The sequence below is a fragment of the Drosophila miranda genome (assembly GCF_003369915.1).
Source record: "Drosophila miranda strain MSH22 chromosome Y unlocalized genomic scaffold, D.miranda_PacBio2.1 Contig_Y42_pilon, whole genome shotgun sequence".
Taxonomy (NCBI): Eukaryota; Metazoa; Arthropoda; class Insecta; order Diptera; family Drosophilidae; genus Drosophila; species Drosophila miranda.
The window spans coordinates 3,804-25,766 of NW_022881628.1; the positions used below are offsets into that span (position 1 = coordinate 3,804).

General features: G+C 47.2%; 1 pseudogene; it reads right to left on the minus strand.

The window, feature by feature from the left end:
• Positions 1 to 14,639: 14,639 nt before the first annotated feature.
• Positions 14,640 to 18,350, minus strand: LOC117194878 (annotated as a pseudogene).
• Between the last annotated feature and the right edge of the window lie 3,613 nt (positions 18,351 to 21,963).

The following is a 21,963-nucleotide window of genomic DNA, read 5'->3' on the forward strand; positions in this document are numbered from 1 at the left end:
GAAACGCCATCTGCTCGTCTATTGCCAACTGATCGCTCGCACAGATAGATAGGAGGCAGGCTTCGTCCCATAAGTAACGGTGGCCAATTGAAACACACGCAAGTCTTCTTCCTGGAGTTTCTCCACAGAATACACTGCAAGTTGCTATCCTCGTCGAGACTCTTACACACGATACATCTTACAGATATCTCCCGTAATCGCAACGGCGTATGACCGAAATCGAGCAAGAATATGAAACAGTTTGGGTTGTATTACGGGACCAGCCATTAAAACGTCGTTCAGGGAATATCCAGATGAGGTTGAAGCGGATCCATCAAAAACGACGCGAAGCTTGGTCGTAGAAATATCTTTCTTCATGACGCAATGGTGAGGCAAAAAATATCGGCAGTTGCTGATTGACTGGGTAGGAACCTGAGACATATGGCCTAAATCAAGTACTCCTTTATAAATGCTGCATACTGAGATTTAACATCAGGGCGACGATCTAACTTTCTCTCAAGGGTCAGGAATCTACGAAGCGCTTGATTGTCAGATTCTCCAAGGAGATCCAAATTATATTTTGCTGGCAGCCGAACACAATAATCACCTTTATGTAGTCGACGGAAATCCTGCACAAAGTGTGCTTCACAATCTAGCTCTTCTTTGTAGACTTTATTATTGGTTCGATGCAATTTTCTACCTCCCAAAACCTCCGAAGAAGCACCTCAACCCGATCCTCTGGACTATTATCCTCAGCAGCTACGGCCCGAGCGCGAGACCATCAACGAGGAACCTTTTAAACGCGAACAACTTCCAGACACGACCCATCCCAAGCGCGTTTTCTGAATTGAAGGCAATCCTGGCAGTAGCTTGACCTGACCAACATACAGGAGCTCGAAAAACAGACTTGCGCCAATTAGCAGATCGACGCGCTGCGGCTTATAAAACTCCGGATCAGCTAGTGGTATGTTAGATGGAATGTTCCAGTTTTGAGCGTCAATTCCAAAGCTTGGCTGTCGATCGGTTATGCTAGAGGCTACAATGGCAGTGATGAGAGTTGAGTAATCCGATGAGCGAGAGTGCAGGCTAAGACAATTTATACACAACGAAAGCCGCTTGGCCTCTTTATGGCGATTTGTGGGGGACAGCGCTTTAAACTTCTGGCAGTGCTGGACCTCGTGAGCACCATCGTTGCACAGCGCGCAGCGTGCTACGGTTTGGTTCGTTGTAACCAATGTGGACCTAGAATTATTATGCTTTCTACTTCTGCCCACCTGATTGCTCAACGCATAGCTTGCCATAGAAAAGTCCATCGTCTCCAATGATCTGCATCGCTGCTCCAAGAACGAGGCCATCGATTCCCACGACGGAATTAAGTTTGCGAGTGCGGGGTCGTTGAATCGTTCCTCCCACTTCTCTTGGCCCGCTGGATCCAGTTTTCGGAGAATTTCCTGCACGACGATGCATCCTGCGATCTGCTCAGTGGTGCCCAAACCCTGGAGCGCGCGCATATGTGAATTGAACTTGTCTGAAAGCTCCCGAAGCATGACACTGACCCAGGTTCCACAGCCTGGAGCGCCAAGATCTCATTGATGTGTGCCTGAATGACCAATCGCCGATTATTGAATCTGTTTTCCAACAAATCTAATGCCACAGCATAATTGCCATCTGAGATTTCCAGCGACCGAACAGTCTCCAATGCCGAATCCCGCAGACAGGAACGCAAATGCTGGAGCTTTTCTATGTTTGTTAAGTCCGGATGGCTTGTCGATGATGGTGCAAACATTGAATAAAAGTCCGTCCAGTTCGCATACCCGCCGCTAAACGTCGGCAATTGTATAGGAGGCAGGGATGGTACTTGTCTACGGTGAGGTAGAAATTGCGAGCCGGCAAACTCAACCGTAGTATTTCCTCCAGCCAAGGTAGAATGAAACGGCATGCGGCCGCTACTCTTAGCCATTTCCTCATAATCGCCGCTTCAGCGAGCTTGCAAGTGACTCAAAAATGTCACACAAACCACTGTGAATTTCGCTTCGATCCAATTCCTCAAGCTCGCACTGTGAAACATCTCAAATTTGCTGATCAACTTCTCGACTTGCTCTTGCTTTACCACGAGCATGTAGTAGTCACAGTCTGACGACTCATTCTGCCAAGCGGTAGCTAACCTTTTCATTTTCTCGCATAATTCCGTTGACTTAAGCTTCAAACGAGGTGGAACGTTGTGAGTTGCTGCGGACACCGCAACTCTACATGCCCCCTACCGTTGCACCCATGGCACCCGTTGCACACACACACACCACATCCTTGTTTCTTGTGAGAATGTATTTTGTGTCACCCGAAACCGAACCCGAGCCCGAGCCCGCTCCCATCCGAATGGGGGATAATAACACATATGGGGCTCCCCCCTCGCTCTTCGAGGAAAAACTCCCTGCTGCTGCTGCTGCTGCTGCTGCTGCTGCTGCTGCTGTTCACACTTCCTCGTTTTGCTCTGGTGGCCGCGCCAGCGCCTTTGTGCCTTTAAGAAAATTTCTAACAAGTTTTATAACAATGTCGAAGATGCTGGCCCCAGTGGCAAATACTAACAACCCGAACAAACAGCAACAACAGCAACAACTGCAACATTTGCAACTGCAACAACGCAGAGCACTTAACAACTTGGAACTGCTGCCAAACAACATTTTCAATGTCAGGCGAATGCTCAGCGGAGCGGTGGCGGTGGCGGTGGCGGAGCGGAGGGAGGGATACTACAGGGATAGAAAGATATAGACAGATAGATAGACAGACAGACAGGCATTCGCATTCAACTCGTGGAGGCAAAGGGCAACGACCAAGGGATCCCCTCTGAACGAAAGCAACTCCCTCAGGAACATGGGCTCTGTAATGGGAGCTCTACAGACTAAAGTAAATTGAATCGCTGCTAAACATGGCTGTTGGGTGGAGAAATTTCCATATCCATAATCGAGTAAGAACTTAACTGAATATCTAGCATTTCGGCGAGTGCTGTACGGCCTTTTAAGCCACGCGTAAAGGGTATGGATCCGTCTGGGCCCAACCAGGCATGACTCTAGAGGAGCGGGCAGGGGCAGAGGCACAGGCACAGGCAGAGAGCGAGGGAGAAGGAGGAGGAGGAGAAGTCATAGATAGACCTCGCTTGTAGCTTCTTGCATGTCCCTCCTCCACTATCCTCGCATCTATTGGGCTGTGGCTCTGGCTCTCGCATGTGGAACAAGCATTTAAGATGCCATCAGCATGTGGTCGACTGACCACATACTACAATACATCCCCCCGTCTCGGCCAATGCACGCATTTGCAATTTCGCATATCATGTTTGCATCTCTCGCCCCATCTTCAGCCCAGGTTCTGCCTTGCGCAACTGCAAGTCCATCTCCTACCATTCCATTCCATCATAATCATCATCATCATAAGCATCGTTGAGGTGGCAAAGCTACAAGTGGGCTCCTTTGGATTCCTTTTGGATCGTTGCTCGAGCAGCAGCTGCCAGCTGCCCCATGGCGTCAAAATTGTGTGCAAGCCAACAAACGTTTATCAACCCTCGCCAATGGATCGAGCCGTGGATCGAACCTCGAACAGTGGTTCGGAATGAACAACTAGGAACAACAAGGATTTGATCCTTTGATCACCCCCCAGGCATGCTGCCACTGCCACAGCCAGGTGGGATTCACACGTGACTCGCCCTAACCGCATTCGTTGTGCGAAATAGCGGTACTTTGGCATATTATGTTACAGTTATGCGGCGAACATGATGTGAAACATGAGCGACGAGAAGGAAATGACAGAGAGAGAGGCAGCGAGGGAGCTAGGGAAAGGCATTTGTCATGTGCCAGACACACCCCACCCACCCCTACTAGATCCATCTTTCACCTGCTGCTGCTGCAACCTCCCACCTGCTCCTCCTGTTCCTGTCTCTGTCAATAGCCAAACATTTTTAGCTTCCTGTCACGCTCAGGCGTGTCCCTTGAGCGCTTCTCAGCGCTGCGATTGTTCCTTGTTCTACCACTCCGCCCCTCTCCACCTCTCCCCCTCTGCCCACGCCATTGTCAGCGCATGCGAACATAACGCATACGCAGCGTTGTTTTTCTCGCATGTCCCGCGTCCCATACGATGGGAAAATGTCAACTCCGATTTTCTCATTGGAAAACTGCACGAATAATCGAAGCGGAGAGCAATTTTCGGAATGAAGCAACGAGTTTTAATATTTTACCATACGATTTAACCGGAAATGTGACAAGAATATTGAAATATTTCCTGAATGGAAAATCCTTAAAGATGGCAAGCGAATGGAGGATTCTGTCCTTTTGTTTCTTTGGCCCCACTTCTGCCTGGGCCTGTGGGCGTGTCCCTAATTGGTTTACTCCTGAAGGGGGAGTCCTGAGAATAGTCCTGGAGCCCTGCCGCTGGGCATATCATTAATATCTCAAGGGGCCATATATATGCAACAGTGAATCAATAAAATCCAGTTACAGCTCTCCACAGGCCCTCGCCGCAGACCATATTCTATTCAATTTTTATACCCGATACTCAAAATGAGTATTGGGGTATATTAGATTTGTGGTAAAAGTGGATGTGTGCAACGTCCAGAAGGAATCGTTTCCGACCCCATAAAGTATATATATTCTTGATCAGCATCAATAGTCGATTGGGCCGTGTCTGTCTGTCTGTCTGTCCGTCTGTCCGTCCGTCCGTCTGTCCGTCCCCTTCAGCGCCTAGTGCTCAAAGACTATAAGAGCTTGAGCAACGATGTTTTGGATCCAGACTTCTGTGATATGTCACTGCTACAAAAAATATTTCAAAAACTTCGCCCCGCCCACTTCCGCCCCCACAAAGGACGAAAATCTGTTGCATCCACAATTTTAAAGATATGAGAAAACCAAAACGCAGAATTGTAGAGAATGACCATATCTTTAAGACTGCGGAAGCTGAATTGGATCGTATTATTATTATAGCCAGCATCAAGAAAACAATTTCATTTTTCTCGCCCTGTCTCTCTCTAACACACACGTAGCATAGGCGGCTTTGCTTAGAGTAAAACATTAGCGCCTAGATCTCAGAGACTATAAAAGCTAGAGCAACCAAATTTGGTATCCACACTCCTAATATATCGGACCGAGACGAGTTTGTTTCAAAATTTCGCCACACCCCCTTCCGCCCCGCAAAGGACGAAAATCTGGGGATATTCAAAAATCTCAGAGACTATTAAGGCTAGAGTAATCAAATTTGGTATCCGCACTCCTGTTAGATCTTACTATAAAACGTGTATCTCAAAATTTCGCCCCACCCCCTTCGCCCACACAAAGGACGAAAATCTGTTGCATCCACAATATTGAGGATATGAGAAAAACGCAGAATCATAGATAATGATCATATCTATCAGATTGCTGAATCTGGATCAGATCAGATCATTTTTATAGCCAATAGGAACAAATCAATTTGCAGTGGCTACGCAGCGCCCGACGTCACGCTCAGACTGATTTTCTGTCTCTCTCTCACGCACTCTTTGTCGTGTCGTTCAATATTAGCGGCGTCTGCCGGAGGAGAGCCATACTGACTAAGTATCGGGTATAACTGTAGAGTTGCGGTGTCCACAGCAACTCACAACGTTCCCCCTCGTTTATTATTGCTTTTTATGATGACGATGCGTGTGCGAGAGGCGCCCAGCCTGCGAAAAAAAGTTCATTATAAGAAGGGGATTGAGCGGGCCCAGAACAAAGGAACCCTGTGGCGGAACCGTGAATATTCCGCAATGAAATTGTTACTGCGGCAACGGGCGACAAATCATATAATTTAAGAGTGAAACCAACCAAGCAACCCCCTCACCCGTGTCCCCTCTCGGCCGTGGCCTACCGCCGCCTATGGCCGACTTAATGGTTTTTTCTCTCTTATTTTCCATTTTTGTGTGCGAACAAATTTATTCCAGTCCACTCCACTCCTCTCTCTTTCCGGAGACTATCATAATGCGGTTGGCATCCCCAGTCCCCCAATACCCCACTCTCCACGCCATGCCATACCATCCTTTAGCATCCTGCTTCTATCCTGCTCATTTTGCAGCCTTTTATGGCTTCTTATTTTGCCGGGGAGCTAGCTTTTTACACTTATTGAATTTGAAATGGTTGTGGTAATTGAAATGTTCTTCCCGCCCTTTAAGGGGGTGGGAAGCCAGAAATATGTTCTGCCCGATTGTGGAAATAAAGAAGAGTTTTGTGGTCCAAAAAACCAGTTCATAAAACCAAATGTTCTAATTGAACAGGTTATGATTATGATTGGAAAAGGGATGAAGTGAGGGGAACATCTGTTCGGAATGGTGCAACTTTCCGAAGGGAGCCCCTAGAACTCTCACTAAATGCACTCGAACCACGAAATTCCTTGAAATCCCAGCTTAAGATCCTCTTAAACCCGAGGCTTGAGTAAATGTAATTCTGAGATGGAAGCCCTTAAAGCAGGGTCTCTGGCAGCGTACCTGATATTTCCATTTGCAGGGAACCCGAGGAGCTCGAGGATGGATAGTGGAAAGGCAGACAGTCAGACAGTCAGGCATTCAGGCGATGGCCAATAAGTGTCACTTGTGGCTGACAAATCGCATAAAAAGCAGAGGCAGAAGCTCACGAGCAGGATATATATGCTCCCAGCAGGAGCACGGCATGGCATGGCATGGCAGCAGCAGCCGCAGCGGGAAGGAGTCGACTGAGAACAAGAGAATATTTCATATTTCCATGCAAATGCAAATAACAAAATAATAAAATGCACAGCAAGGACGGGAGTAGCAGCTGTAGGAGTGCTAGTCGAGGAGGGTGGGTGACACACATGAGGAAATTTGCAAGGCAAACGATTTTTCATAACCATGTGAAGGAAGGACCCCACGAAGCAGGCGAGGAGCTCCTGATGATGGCAACTTTTTATGTGAAATGCACTGCGATTTATCTCAACAGAACTTAATGTTTATTCGTCTCTCTCTCTCTCGCTCTCTCTCTATCTCTCTCTGTATCTGTGTGAGTTTATTTTGTCATAAATTTCACGCACAACAGGGTTCCCTCGTGCTCATCTCACCTTCAACTGCAGTTTCAAGGCAAATCAAATCAGACAGCAAATGCAAACATATTTCTCTACCTCTGTCTCTCTTTTGCAGATACGAAAAAGGTAATAGATCCGCCTGGCAACTTCGATGAGAATCTGGGGGAGATGGGCAAACCCGTCACGTTGCCCAAGGAGATGACCGACGAGATGAAGAAGGCCGTGGAGACTGGCTGGACCAACAATGCCTTCAACCAGTATGTTTCCGATCTGATATCGGTGCACCGCACACTGCCGGATCCCCGGGATGCCTGGTGCAAGGATTCGGCCCATTATCTATCGAATCTGCCTGCCACAGATGTCATCATTTGCTTCCACACGAGGCCTGGACCGTACTATTGCGGACAGTGCACTCGGTACTGGACAGATCCCGGAACACCTCATTGGCAGGATTATCCTGGTGGATGACTATAGCGATATGCGTGAGTGTTCTCCTGGAATTTTGTCTTGGAATCAAAATCAATGGATCTACATCGAGGTTTATTCTCCATTTTAGCGCATCTCAAGACGCAACTGGAGGATTAATTTTGCCGCCTATCCCAAGGTTCAGATTATCAGGGGAAGAAGCGCGAGGGCTTGATTCGTGCCCGCCTCCTGGCGCCCAGCATGCCAAGGCGCCAGTTTTGACGTATTTGGATTCCCATTGCGAGTGCACTGAAGGTGAGCAAGTGATAAATGTCGCTGCCTGAAAGCAGTCAACAGAATTCAGACTACAAAATACTCAGCATACTATAGGGGATAATATTTTGCGGCATTGCCACATTAATTTGTAGAATACCTTTAGGAGAAAATAATAGTGCGCGTGCATTAGATGCGATTAAGTGATTAATTTATTTGCCTGGAAGTGGGCAACACAATTTACACTAAGAAATTGTAGCCTCCATAAGGAGGTAGGGCTATGCGCTGCTGAATTACTGCAGTGCTACTTTAATTTGTAGCATACTTTTAGACGGCAAATACTATTTGTTGAGTATAAGGACGACTAAGCTGTAAGGTCTTCTCTCTCTTAAATATCTTAAATTAATATTGTATTCCTTGGTACGAAATTTGATAATTCAATCATAAGTATCCGCAATACGGAGACATGTTTAAACGATTGACGAGCCATTTTCCACCTCTCCCTCTCGTAGATTTTCTCTATTACATTCACTAATGGAATGAATGTCAATCTGCCAATATGCTAATTCCCCAAAAAAAACTACAAATGCGGCTCTTAATTGAGTAGATAGCATTTGTGCAGTCAACATTTTTGCCAATACAAAATTCAGGCCAATAATAAATATTTAAATTTATGCGGCAGCCAAAAAAGCAAAGCAAAAGTAAAACCAAATCAAATTTAAATGCAGAAATTTCATTTCTGTTGTACAAGCTTTTTTCCTATCCGAGACTCCTCCTAGGAGTCTCCTCCTCTCCTGTGGCGTCTCCCGTTTTTGGTTTATGGCCCAGAGTGTAACGTTCTGTTCGTACCATTTTTGATGGCCATCAAACAAAATCCGTTGGGCCCAAAACGATGCCAAATAAAACAAAGCACAACTCGAGTAATTCACTTGAGCCTCGGTATTTCCCTGGATCTGGCTCTGCCTCTCTGGCTTTGGCTCAGATTCTGTTTCTGAGCCTCCCACTGCCACTCCCACTCGATAAGCTCAATGACTGACAAGAGAACGTAACAAAAGGCAATCAATTTAGTTTATTAAGAAAGTTGCAGCAAAAGCTGGCAATTGGTTGTCAAAAAACTATCCGAGAGTGAAGCGTAAAGAAAAGCAATTTCTCCTATCATGAGGCGGATGATGGATGGATGAGCGAGCGAGTGCCGTGCCGTGCCGTGCCCCGAAAAAGCAATTAAACCCGCTCGTAGTCGTATTTTCACAATTTCAATTTCATCCTTTCATCCTTTTGTTTTCGCAGGCTGGCTGGAACCGCTGCTGGATCGCATCGCCCGGAACTCCACCACCGTTGTCTGTCCCGTCATCGATGTCATCAGCGATGATACCTTGGAGTACCACTATCGCGACTCCAGCGGCGTCAATGTGGGTGGCTTTGATTGGAATTTGCAGTTCAGCTGGCACGCGGTGCCCGAGCGCGAGAAGAAGCGCCACAATGTGAGTAGATTTCAGTAGAATCTGATTATTTCTCCCCCTGGGGTTACCCTAAATATACGCCGCATGGCGTGTTCCTTGGGTTTAAGTTATGTTTTTGTTTGTTTTACCCAATGTTATGTTGGCCCGAAACCGTAGCGAAAAGTGGGGTTACTCCCGCCTCCCGGGGAAGCCCTCGCTTAAAGCGCTTGAACGTGACTACAAAAACTGAATGTTTGCCGTAAAAAGGGCATGAATGCCCCTGCCCGTGCCCCTGCCACTGCACACACAAACACAAACACTCTCGCAGAGATACGGATACGGAACAATCACATCCATTTACACGTACAGGCCAAAAAAAGTGTCGTTTTCGATATGAGCTATTAGAACTAACAGTCGCTCTTTTCACACTGCAGATGAGCTACCGAACAGTTGAGCGAAGACTTGAGATCAAATTTACGTTGAGGAAGACTAAAAGTTAGCAACCTTTTATGGAGGTTTGTCTGGGAAGAATGTCCGGGATCCGAATAGTTAAAAGCAGAAGTTTTATGAAATATAAAAAGGTAATGCTGTGGCAATGGGATCTACAATAAATCGTAGTTCTACTATTAGACAGAATCCACACAGAAAGTGGGTCAAAAAGAAGTAAACTCCTTCTAATTTTAGTTGGAATTTATTGATTAACTTGTGAGCGGCGGGTGTTATGGTGCTATGCTTTTAAGGCACACTGTCCCAGCGGATTTCATATCCCTTGCGGACTGGAGGAGCCCCATGCCCCATCCTGCCTGCTGCCATAACATTCCATGAGCCAAAGAAATGGCTTTTGCAGTTTATGGCCGCCTGTGCGAGCCACGTACAAACTGTAACCAATACTCCGACACGCAATTAGATACTCCCGCACACACACACACACAAACAGGGGGGGTGAAGGGGGTCGGGGGCGGTGGGGGGGGGGGGGGGGCGGAGAGACAAAGTGCTCCACAAATGGACATTCGAAACTGTCGATGGGTTTTCCAGCGCTGACAGCTGCTGCCTGTTCGTGTGTTTTCCTCCCGTCTGAATGAGGATTCACTTTCACGTAGCAGCATCCGCATCCCCCCTGCCATCAACACCTCTTTTCCCTTTTCCCTGCTTGAAATCCATGGGAGGATTGCAGTCTCTTCTCTTGCAGGATGCGTTTTTTGTTCCATTTGCTTAACATTTTAATTAAAAGTTCATAATTACAACGTTTTCTCTCTCTGGCGAATGGCAAATGGCGAGTGGCGAATGGTGTAAATTGGCTGGAATGTAAGCGATATTACGCATACGCCTCGTGCTTAAAGGCCACAAATTACAAACGGAAACGGAGATCAGAAGAAATGGAGCAAGGAGCAGCAGAGGATGTGGAAGAAACAACGAACCATGACACTGCAATTTAAAGCCAAAAATGTTAACAGCAAATGTGCCGCACGACTCTGGGTAGTCGAATGAATGCCCTTTCCAGAGGGCTATAACCCCATCCAGGAAGGGTATCTTTGAATTCAACTTCCTATCTTGCAGCTGCTTCCCTGCTTCTCTGCATCTCTGTTTCTGCTGTTGTCGTTGCAAGTTGCAACGCATTCGGCTTTTTGCGGCGTAAATATCTGGCATAATTGTTTTTACAAGCGCCAATGGGATTTATGAGAACATTGTTGCCGAAAAATCCTTGCCGAGGACACTGGCAAATTGTTGTTGCTGCCGTTGGCTACTTTCTGCTTTCTGCCTTCTGCCTCCGCTGCTTCCTGGCGACATGCAGCGTGCAATTTGGTATCCATGCCTGGCCCCATGCCTGGCCCTGCCTCAAGTTGCACTTAGCAGCTTAATCAAGTAAGGCATTTCCTGCCTGCCACCGCCAACGCCGCTGCTGCCGCTGTCTGCCGTGCCAACAGCAACATTGGCAATTTGCCGACTCGGAAGAGGGAACCGAGGAGGGGAAAGCGAGGCCATAAATGTTGCTCTGTGTGCCACATGTGTGCCGGCAATGATAATGGCTCAGCGAAGATTTCTCTGCCTCTCTCTGTCTCTGGCAGTGGAAAGTTGTTGCCTGAAATTGAAAATGTTTAAGCGAATGGGAAATACTCTCGAAATCTCTCTTTGGCAAAGCAAATCCCCAGTAAGTTCTTATTTCGTATCGTATCTCTTCGAGGTGTATCCGTCCCATCAGGTGGGCATCCTCTAGGAACTCTGCTGAAAGGCTGCTGCTCCTGAGGGGCACAGCTGTTGACAGCTCCAAAGCTGCCCGAATGAAAATCCCCCGAAACTTTTGATGTCTGTCCAAAGTTGCTTAACTTGTTACGAGTTGCCACAGCAGTAGCAGCAGCAGCTATACAAACAGCAAGGAAACAGCACATCGCACAGGGAACAGGGAATCAAAAAATACATATTCGTTATGGGCAATGCCATTCCCATTGCCATTCTCCTTCTTTTGCCAGTCAAAAGTTTGTTCCTGCAGCTTTTGTTTGTATTTTCTCGGGGGAAGGGAGGCAAAAAGTTGCAAGGATATAACACGATTATTTTGTATTTTTTTTCTATGAAAATAATGCTTCCTGCTTTTCCTGCAAAGCTAATCGATTCGGCAACGGGCTTAACCCGCCTGCCGGCCTGCACGCCCGCCTGCCTGCCTCTCCATCAAAATCAATCAAATGCGATTTACCAAATCGAAATCCTCAACAGTTAATCATTTTACACAACTTAATGTACATCTGCTGTGAAAGTTGTTTAAATCCTCCGAAGGTTTTCCTTCCACAGACTTCCTTCACTTCTGCTTCGCTGCTTTTTGCACTTATTCCAGAGCGAGAGATGGCAATGGAATTTAAATATTTAAGGGACGAACTAAATAGCATAAAATAAAAACTAATTCGCTTCGTTTGCCCGCCTTGGCATGGCAATATTATGCCATATACACCCACACAGATATGTGTGCTTCGTGTATGTGTGTAAACTAATCCCCGCATAGAGGGAAAATCTGGAATAAAACTACAAACAATTTCATATCCATATGACGGGGTCCCAAAGGGGAGCAGCAGCAGGAAGTAATGGAGTAGCCGCCGCTGCTGCTGAGGGCGCTGAAACTCTAATCCAATTATTTGAGAAAAGAAATCAGAATAAATGGGAAGGAAGGAAAGCACCGGCAAAAAACGTATTCGATGGTAGGGCAGAGCAGAGCAGTGCGATGCCCTGCCATGCCATGCCATGCCATGGCGTATGCTTAATATGCTTGCTCAACAGCTCACGGCTGGCACACACAGAGCACACAGAACACTCATACGCAATGTTGGCCAAGGCGTTTAACTATACATAGAACGACCGAATATACATACTATAAAGAAGAGTGCCTAAAGTGCCAAATCCTCAACCTCCTCTCCCCCTGTACCTTTACCCTTGCACTGGGTATTGGTTTGCGTCTGGTTCGGATTCTGGGTGGAAAATGGCAAATGCAAGGGAATATTCTAGACAGAGTTTACCTTTAAAAATTGTTTAGGCTGTCGTCGTACTCTCGTCCCTCGTTTAAATGCATGTGTAATGGGGCCTGTGCGGAAAGGTAAATGCTTTTCTAATACCCTAAGCGAACGGGGGAGTGTTGGGGGAGCGCCCAATAGAGAGCGGGAGAGATAGAGGGTGGGAGAAGAGGAAAGCTCTCATCGTGGCCCGTTGCACGTTTAATTTCATTTCGCTCTCGTTTCAGGTTTATACCATTCTGATTGCCTATGCGTGCGTTCTCATGGCTGTTGCTGTCGAGAGTCCTTTTGTGCCTCTTTCTGCGCTGTCATTGTTCTGCTTTTCGGGGCTGTTCTTCGTTCCCTTCCTTTTTGGTTTTACCTTCCTAGGAGAGGGTGCATCCGCTGGCAGTCTACTGGAAGCATCTCTTCTGCATTCATGTTCAAAGGTATTCCACGCTTCGACTTCCTATTCTAGGCTTTCTTCCATTGTATTCTCTGTTGTTCTTGTGAAATCGTGCCTAACATTGAGCTAGTCCTTCAGAATTTCCCCATGTGCGTTCGACCTTATCTGTGTCTGTATCTGTGTGTGTTTTTATACCCGATACTCAAAATGAGTATTGGGGTATATTAGATTTGTGGTAAAAGTGGATGTGTGTAACGTCCAGAAGGAAGCGTTTCCGACCCCATAAAGTATATATATTCTGGATCAGCATCAATAGCCGAGTCGATTGAGCCCTGTCTGTCTGTCCGTCTGTCCGTCCGTCCGTCCGTCTGTCCGTCCCCTTCAGCGCCTAGTGCTCAAAGACTATAAGATCTAGAGCAACGATGTTTTGGATCCAGACTTCTGTGATATGTCACTGCTACAAGTATATTTCAAAACTTCGCCCGCCCACTTCCGCCCCCACAAAAGACGAAAATCTGTGGCATCCACATTTTTAAAGATACTATAAACCAAAAAACGCAGAATCGTAGAAGATGACTATATGTTCTAGAGTGTAAAATCTCAACCAGATCGTATAATTATTATAGCCAGAATCAAGAAAACAATTTCATTCTTTCTCGCTCTGTCTCTCTCTAACACACAAGTTTCATGGTCTGTTTTGCCAATTGGCAAAAGGATCAAGGATCTCAGAACCTATAAGAGCCAGAGCAACCAAATTTGGTATCCACACTCCTGTGATATCGGACCTTGACCGTTTCGTGTCCAAAATTTCGCCACACCCCCTTCCGCCCCCGCAAAGGACGAAAATCTTGGGGCATCCACAAATCTCAGAGACTATTTAAGGCTAGAGTAACCAAATTTGGTATCGCACTTCTGTTAGATCTCACTATAAAACGTATATCTCCGAATTTCGCCCCACCCCCTTCCGCCCCAACAAAGGACGAAAATCTGTTGCATCCACAATATTGCAGATTCGAGAAAACTAAAAACGCAGAATCATAGATAATGACCATATCTATAAAATTGCTGAATCTGGGTCAGATCGGATCATTTTTGTAGACAAAAGCAAGAAATCAATTTTCAGTGCTACGCAGCGCCCGACGTCACGCTCAGACTGATTTTCTGTCTCTCTCGCATGCACTCTTTGCCGTGTCGTTTAAGATTAGCGGCGTCTGCCGGAGGAGAGCCATACTGACTTAGTATCGGGTATAACTGTAGAGTTGCCGGTTGTCCGCAGCAACTCACAACGTTCCACCTCTGTTGTATCTGCTGCGTTTGCGAAAATGTTCGACGTTTTTCGCTCCAGTGACAAATGTTTGAGCAGTCAATTCAAGGCCTTCCGTGGTCGGGTCGAAGCTGGTTTCCTCTGAGCAAGGACGTGGCCAGAGTCTGGCACTCCGGCACTCTGGGCTGCTCTAATGATGAAGCCGATTACAGATTTTCCGTCAAAGTCAATTGGATTTTGGCTATTCATCGAAGCACAATGATGAAAGCCTGAAGCCCTGTGACAGAGGAGGTGCCATAGCAACTGCTGAATGGAGGAGGAGCTCCCACAGGACGACTGTGCCCGCGTAGAATGAGAAATGGATAGGCGGATAATTAGATAGCCCACGGAGCCTCATCCTCCACATGGGACAGCGGCGGCACACCGTCTCGCTGAGCTTCCAGGGGCGTCCGTAGGTGGCCACGCCCACATTGATCTTGCTGGCGGGGCAGCTGTTTGCGCAGCCAGAACTTGACCTGGGCCTCGACATGAACTCGGGATTCCTTTCGCTCAGCTCGTAGATGGGCGCGGAGTAGTCGGCCACCTCGGGATTGCGCTGGTGCCTGAAAAGTCAAAGGCGCCGAGATTGACAAAGTCCAGATAGTTGATCACAGCGGGGATATCATAGAACACTGAGAAGAAGACAGGAAGAAGGAGAGCTTTGATAGATCTTTCTTTTGAAAAGATTTATGGAGTACCTACGCGAAGAGTTAACGTTCGGCAGAACGGTGTGAGAGCAGGAGATTGTCGGACGGAAGGCATTCTTCACATCGCGCAGCAGGGCTGTGAACTGCTCCTTGTGCTCCTCGGACTTCTCATCCACAATCGAGTCGCCGGAGAATACCTTCTTGAAGCCCATCCAAAAGCTGCCCAGACCGCTGTGCACCTTCTTTGCTTGTTCTTGTGGAACTGCCAGGCACATCGAGGCCATCAAAGCCATAGGTCTTTAGCAGAGAGTGTTCACGGTGTTCACGAACGAGTGCGCCCCGTGGAGCTTTCGAGCAGCTCCAGATACTTGTTGGGCAGCTCCTTGGCATCCTTGTCCGTCTCGATGTCCTTGTCCCCGCCCACGCTGAGCAGCACCTTCACGTTGGGGTACTTGCGCTTCAAGCGCGTCACGGTGCGGTACAGCCCTTGCCCAGATCGAGGTCTAGCTGCTGTTTGAGGCTCACCGCCTTGTGCGAGTCGCGCTCGAGGCCCGCATAGCCATAAGATCAAGTAGTCGCAAAACTGGAGCGCCGGCTCCAGCTCATCGATCACCAGCTTGCCGAGACCAACACAAAAAAATGATGCGTGATTAGAGATGGAGGGGGTTTAGTAGAGGAAGTTATCACAACGCTAACCGATTGAGGAATTGGGTGATAAGCTTGTTTTCAGTTTCGTTTTCATCTTTTCTCACAACGGGTATTACATAACATAACAAAGCCGCTCACTCACCTTCCTTAACGAAGCTCGCCGAATCGTAGTAGCAGACGAGGTGCTTCTTGGGCACCTGGGGCCCTGTCTGCTGCTGACCCACCTTCACGGCCAGTGCCACGCTGGCCAGCACAGCGACAGCGCCAGAATCGCCAATGTCTTGATCATCTCTCGCTCGGGGGGATTCAGACTCAGGTTTGAATTCAGATTCGATATGTTCCGTTCAAGTGTTCGCTTGGAACTGAAACTCGACTTGGAACGGACGTCTCGGCTCGGCTCCACGTCGCGACGCATCGCGAAGGTTGGGTTGTAGCGGCGACGTGTTTTTTTTGTTGTAAGCTGCTTGCCGAGAGCAAAGTGTGAAGCATCAGCTTCAAAACAAAGCGAGGCTTAAATTAAATCATTTTGAAATGCATACAGTGGGGAGTTGATATAGAATTCGGTGTTGAGGCATACACTAGTCGTAAAAGTAGTTTTTCTTTTGTTGTCGTGAACTAAGTTAGAGTTTATACTTTGTGAAAACTAGGTACTTCGTTAGTTTTAGTTCGTCCCACTGTACTATTAATTTTCAGTACAATCGAGTGGGCATCGCTTCACAGAATGTGTTTAAATTTTTTACGACTTTACTTTTGTCTCGACAAAAATCATTTTGTTGTTCTTGGTTTTGCTTGTTGTTTCTGTTTGTCTCCTTTGCTTCTCTGCTTCTGCGGGTGCTGCTCTCTAATTCTGTCAGATTTCTGCTACTGCTGCTGCTGCTCTGCTTTTACTTTTGCTTTTGCTTTTGCCTTTGCTTGACTTTGCTTTGATGCTCTTATCGGCACTTGGTCTCGTTTTGGTGTGTGTGTTTGAACTATGCCTAAGCTCTGGGATGTTTTCTGTCTTCTCTTCTCTGCTCTGCTCTTCTATAGTTTCTGGTTATACCCGATACTCAAAATGAGTATTGGGGTATATTAGATTTGTGGTAAAAGTGGATGTGTGTAACGTCCAAAAGGAATCGTTTCCGACCCCATAAAGTATATATATTCTTGATCAATAGCCGAGTCGATTGAGCCATGTCTGTCTGTCCGTCTGTCCGTCCGTCCGTCTGTCCGTCTGTCCGTCCCCTTCAGCGCCTAGTGCTCAAAGACTATAAGAGCGAGAGCAACGATGTTTTGGATCCAGACTTCTGTGATATGTCACTGCTACAAGAATATTTCAAAAACTTTGCCCCGCAGCAGCAAACGCCTCTCGTCTCGTGGCAAACACTTAGCGGCGAATGATGAGAGTTGTGGAACTGATGGGTGGATGGGATCGGCTGGGAGCCAAATTCTCCAGCCCATCCATCAACTGTCGAACGGGTTCATTTTTAAGCAATGTTGCAAACGATGTGCCCGATGGCCCTCCTCTTAGGTAGATGACTCCATACACATACATACATCCATGTATATGTATTTCTTTACGAAGCCATAGATTTTTGTACCAATTTCAGGCTCCAACATCACCATCATCATCAGTGCACTCATCCGCATCTGCATCCAAAGCCACATCTGCATCCTCGTCGTGGTCGTCACGCAATTTGAAAATTGTGAAGCGGCTAGCCATGTTTGGTTTTCATCTCTCGGAGCCTGCAAGCACTGCTGCCGAAAGCACCATTCCGTATTATTAATTAGCTGCCATTCCATATTCCATGCAGGAACCCACAGGAGGAGGAAGCGGAGTATGAGGGATATCCTCGGGACATTTGTGCTGGTTAGCACCGCTGCAAATTGCCAGTTTACCCAACCGAAACGGGAGCGGCTCTCATTTGCATAGCATCATATTTTCGGGGAATATGACCGCTGTGCACCTTCTTTGGCTTGTTCTTGTGGAACTGCCAGGCCACATCGAGGCCATCAAAGCCATAGGTCTTTAGCAGAGAGAAAACGGTGTTCACGAAGCGAGTGCGCCCGTGGAGCTTTCGAGCAGCTCCAGATACTTGTTGGGCAGCTCCTTGGCATCCTTGTCCGTCTCGATGTCCTTGTCCCCGCCCACGCTGAGCAGCACCTTCACGTTGGGGTACTTGCGCTTCAAGCGCGTCACGGTGCGGTACAGCCCCTTGCCCAGATCGAGGTCTAGCTGCTGTTTGAGGCTCACCGCCTTGTGCGAGTCGCGCTCGAGGCCCGCATAGCCATAGATCAAGTAGTCGCAAAACTGGAGCGCCGGCTCCAGCTCATCGATCACCAGCTTGCCGAGACCAACACAAAAAAATGATGCGTGATTAGAGATGGAGGGGTGTTTTAGTAGAGGAAGGTTATCACAACGCTAACCGATTTGAGGAATTGGGTGATAAGCTTGTTTTCAGTTTCGTTTTCATCTTTTCTCACAACGGGTATTACATAACATAACAAAGCCGCTCACTCACCTTCCTTAACGAAGCTCGCCGAATCGTAGTAGCAGACGAGGTGCTTCTTGGGCACCTGGGGCCCTGTCTGCTGCTGACCCACCTTCACGGCCAGTGCCACGCTGGCCAGGCACAGCGACAGCGCCAGAATCGCCAATGTCTTGATCATCTCTCGCTCGGGGGGATTCAGACTCAGGTTTGAATTCAGATTCGATATGTTCCGTTCAAGTGTTCGCTTGAGCAAAGTGTGAAGCATCAGCTTCAAAACAAAGCGAGGCTTAAATTAAATCATTTGAAATGCATACAGTGGGGAGTTGATATAGAATTCGGTGTTGAGGCATACACTAGTCGTAAAAGTAGTTTTTCTTTTGTTGTCGTGAACTAAGTTAGAGTTAATACTTTGTGAAAACTATGTACTTCGTTAGTTTTAGTTCGGTCCCACTGTACTATTAATTTTCAGTACAATCGAGTGGCATCGCTTCACAGAATGTGTTTAAATTTTTACGACTTTACTTTTGTCTCGACAAAAATCATTTTGTTGTTCTTGGTTTTGCTTTGTTTTTCTGTTTGTCTCCTTTGCTTCTCTGCTTCTGCGGGTGCTGCTCTCTAATTCTGTCAGATTTCTGCTACTGCTGCTGCTGCTCTGCTTTTACTTTTGCTTTTGCTTTTGCCTTTGCTTGACTTTGCTTTGATGCTCTTATCGGCACTTGGTCTCGTTTTGGTGTGTGTGTTTGAACTATGCCCTAAGCTCTGGGATGTTTCTGTCTTCTCTTCTCTGCTCTGCTCTTCTATAGTTCTGGTTATACCCGATACTCAAAATGAGTATTGGGGTATATTAGATTTGTGGTAAAAGTGGATGTGTGTAACGTCCAAAAGGAATCGTTTCCGACCCCATAAAGTATATATATTCTTGATCAATAGCCGAGTCGATTGAGCCATGTCTGTCTGTCCGTCTGTCCGTCTGTCCGTCCGTCCGTCTGTCCGTCTGTTCGTCCCCTTCAGCGCCTAGTGCTCAAAGACTATAAGAGCGAGAGCAACGATGTTTTGGATCCAGACTTCTGTGATATGTCACTGCTACAAGAATATTTCAAAACTTTGCCCCGCAGCAGCAAACGCCTCTCGTCTCGTGGCAAACACTTAGCGGCGAATGATGAGAGTTGTGGAACTGATGGGGTGGATGGGATCGGCTGGGAGCCAAATTCTCCAGCCCATCCATCAACTGTCGGAACGGGGTTCATTTTTAAGCAATGTTTGCAAACGATGTGCCCGATGGCCCTCCTCTTAGATAGATGACTCCATACACATACATACATCCATGTATATGTATTTCTTTACGAAGCCATAGATTTTTGTACCAATTTCAGGCTCCAACATCACCATCATCATCAGTGCACTCATCCGCATCTGCATCCAAAGCCACATCTGCATCCTCGTCGTGGTCGTCACGCAATTTGGAAAATTGTGAAGCGGTAGCCATGTTTGGTTTTCATCTCTCGGAGCCTGCAAGCACTGCTGCCGAAAGCACCATTCCGTATTATTAATTAGCTGCCATTCCATATTCCATGCAGGAACTCACAGGAGAAGGAAGCGGAGTATGAGGGGATATCCTCGGGACATTTGTGCTGGTTAGCACCGCTGCAAATTGCCAGTTTACCCAACCGAAACGGGAGCGGCTCTCATTTGCATAGCATCATATTTTCGGGGAATATGTTTTAAGCCCCATTTACACCACCTAATGGATGTAATGTACACTTTAAATTGCATCCTAAATATCCCGGAAAAAGTGGGCTACGATAAACGGGAGGGTATAGTATTTTTTATCAGGGTTCTCTCTGCTATTCCTGTTGATTTCTCCACTACGTGCTGCCCAATCCCTGGAAATGGCTGTAGAATGTAGGGATAGTTCTGTCGTTAACTGCTTCGAGGATGAATGGATATTTGCATGCAACGAAGCTCTGTTAAATTGCATGCATAATTTATGCAGCACTTTCGGGGGCGCTCCATATTCGCTCATCAACTGAAAGTAAGCACGTACTTGGACGGCAGTTACTGCCCCAGTTGCTACCTATTACCTACCGCCAGTCCCTCCCGTGCTTCATCATCTTCAGGCCACTGCCACTCTTCCACAAACTATGGAAATTGAGCGCGAGCGCTTTTCGCATGGCCAAAAATTACAGTTTCATCAGGTCTCTGGTCTCTGTTCACGGATGCGGACAAGGCCAAGCGAAAACGTTCTCCTCCTGCTGATTGAGGCACACTATAGGCACCCCGCCCACCCCACTCCTCTACCCCTGCTGCTGCCTGGAGGCGTATAATCGTGTAATCAGTTTTGCCCCCGAGAGTTTAGGCCATGAAATATGCTGAGCATTCCGAGGGCATGGCCAAGAGGAGGCGGGGGAGGGGCAAACTTTGCGCGTCAGCTTAAAAACTTAAATAACATTGCAGAAAATTAAATAAGCGAACAATTTTTGCACAACGACAAACACAAACGTCCTTGGGTAGGTCAAGCACGCCTCCTCCAGCTGCTGCCGCCCAGCGGGGCACGAGGAACGGAGCGCGAGGCACGTGTTCCGCCATTTTGACAACGTAATTTAGTAATATCCTAGGGGCCTGGAGTGGGAGACGTAGACGGGACGGAGGGTCCTGCGATGTCAAGAGGCTTCGCTCTGGATGCCGGCGACCATTTTCTTTTAATTTTCCAACAGTTAAGCTGCCGCCTCTCCTGCTTTCTTTTTCTCGCATCTGCCGCCAGTTGGTGTACACTGCCCTGGCGCAGATTTTACTGCTTAATACGCAAAGTTGCACTTTAGTTTTTATTGCACTTGGTCCTGGGGATCTCCAGGTCCTTGTGGCAGGATGCGCTGCGTACTAAAAATGTCGAAAGTTTTGTGCACGCGCTTTCGCGCCTGGAAATTTTATGAGTCCGCTCCCGCCTCGTAAAGCAGTGGCTTAGGTGGAAGGGGGGTGTCCCTCAAATAAGGGGATGTTATCAGAAAGATTTCATCCCTTCTGTGGGTTACAACTCCTACGTCCCTGCCTTCCCTCTTATATGTGTGGTGGAAGGGATGTGGGGGGTGGGGTCAGTGGAACGTTAAGCATTTTCTAACAGTCCAGTGAACCGGTAATCAAAGCAAAATCACCAAAGCACTGAAACAACTTTTTATACCAGATACTCAAAATGAGTATTGGGGTATATTAGATTTGTGGTAAAAGTGGATGTGTGTAACGTCCAGAAGGAATCGTTTCCGACCCCATAAAGTATATATATTCTTGATCAGCATCAATAGCCGAGTCGATTGAGCCATGTCTGTCTGTCCGTCTGTCCGTCCGTCCCCTTCAGCGCCTAGTGCTCAAAGACTATAAGAGCTAGAGCAACGATGTTTTGGATCCAGACTTCTGTGATATGTCACTGCTACAAAAATATTTCAAAACTTCGCCCCGCCCACTTCCGCCCCCACAAGACGAAAATCTGTGGCATCCACATTTTTAAAGATACAATAAAATTAAAAACGCAGAATCGGTAAGGATGACCATATCTTCTACAGTGCAAAATCTGAACCAGATCGAACAATGATTATAGCCAGAATCAAAAAACAATTTCATTCTTTCTCGCTCTGTCTCTCTCTAACACACAGGTTTCATGGTCGGTTTTCATGCCAATTGCAAAATATGAGTTCAAGGATCTCAGAACCTATAAGAGCCAGAGCAACCAAATTTGGTATCCACACTCCTGTGATATCGGACCTCGACCGATTCGTGTCCAAGTTTCGCCACACCCCCTTCCGCCCCCGCAAAGGACGAAAATCTGGGGCATCCACAAATCTCAGAGACTATTAAGGCTAGAGTAACCAAATTTGGTATCCGCACTTCTGTTAGATCTCACT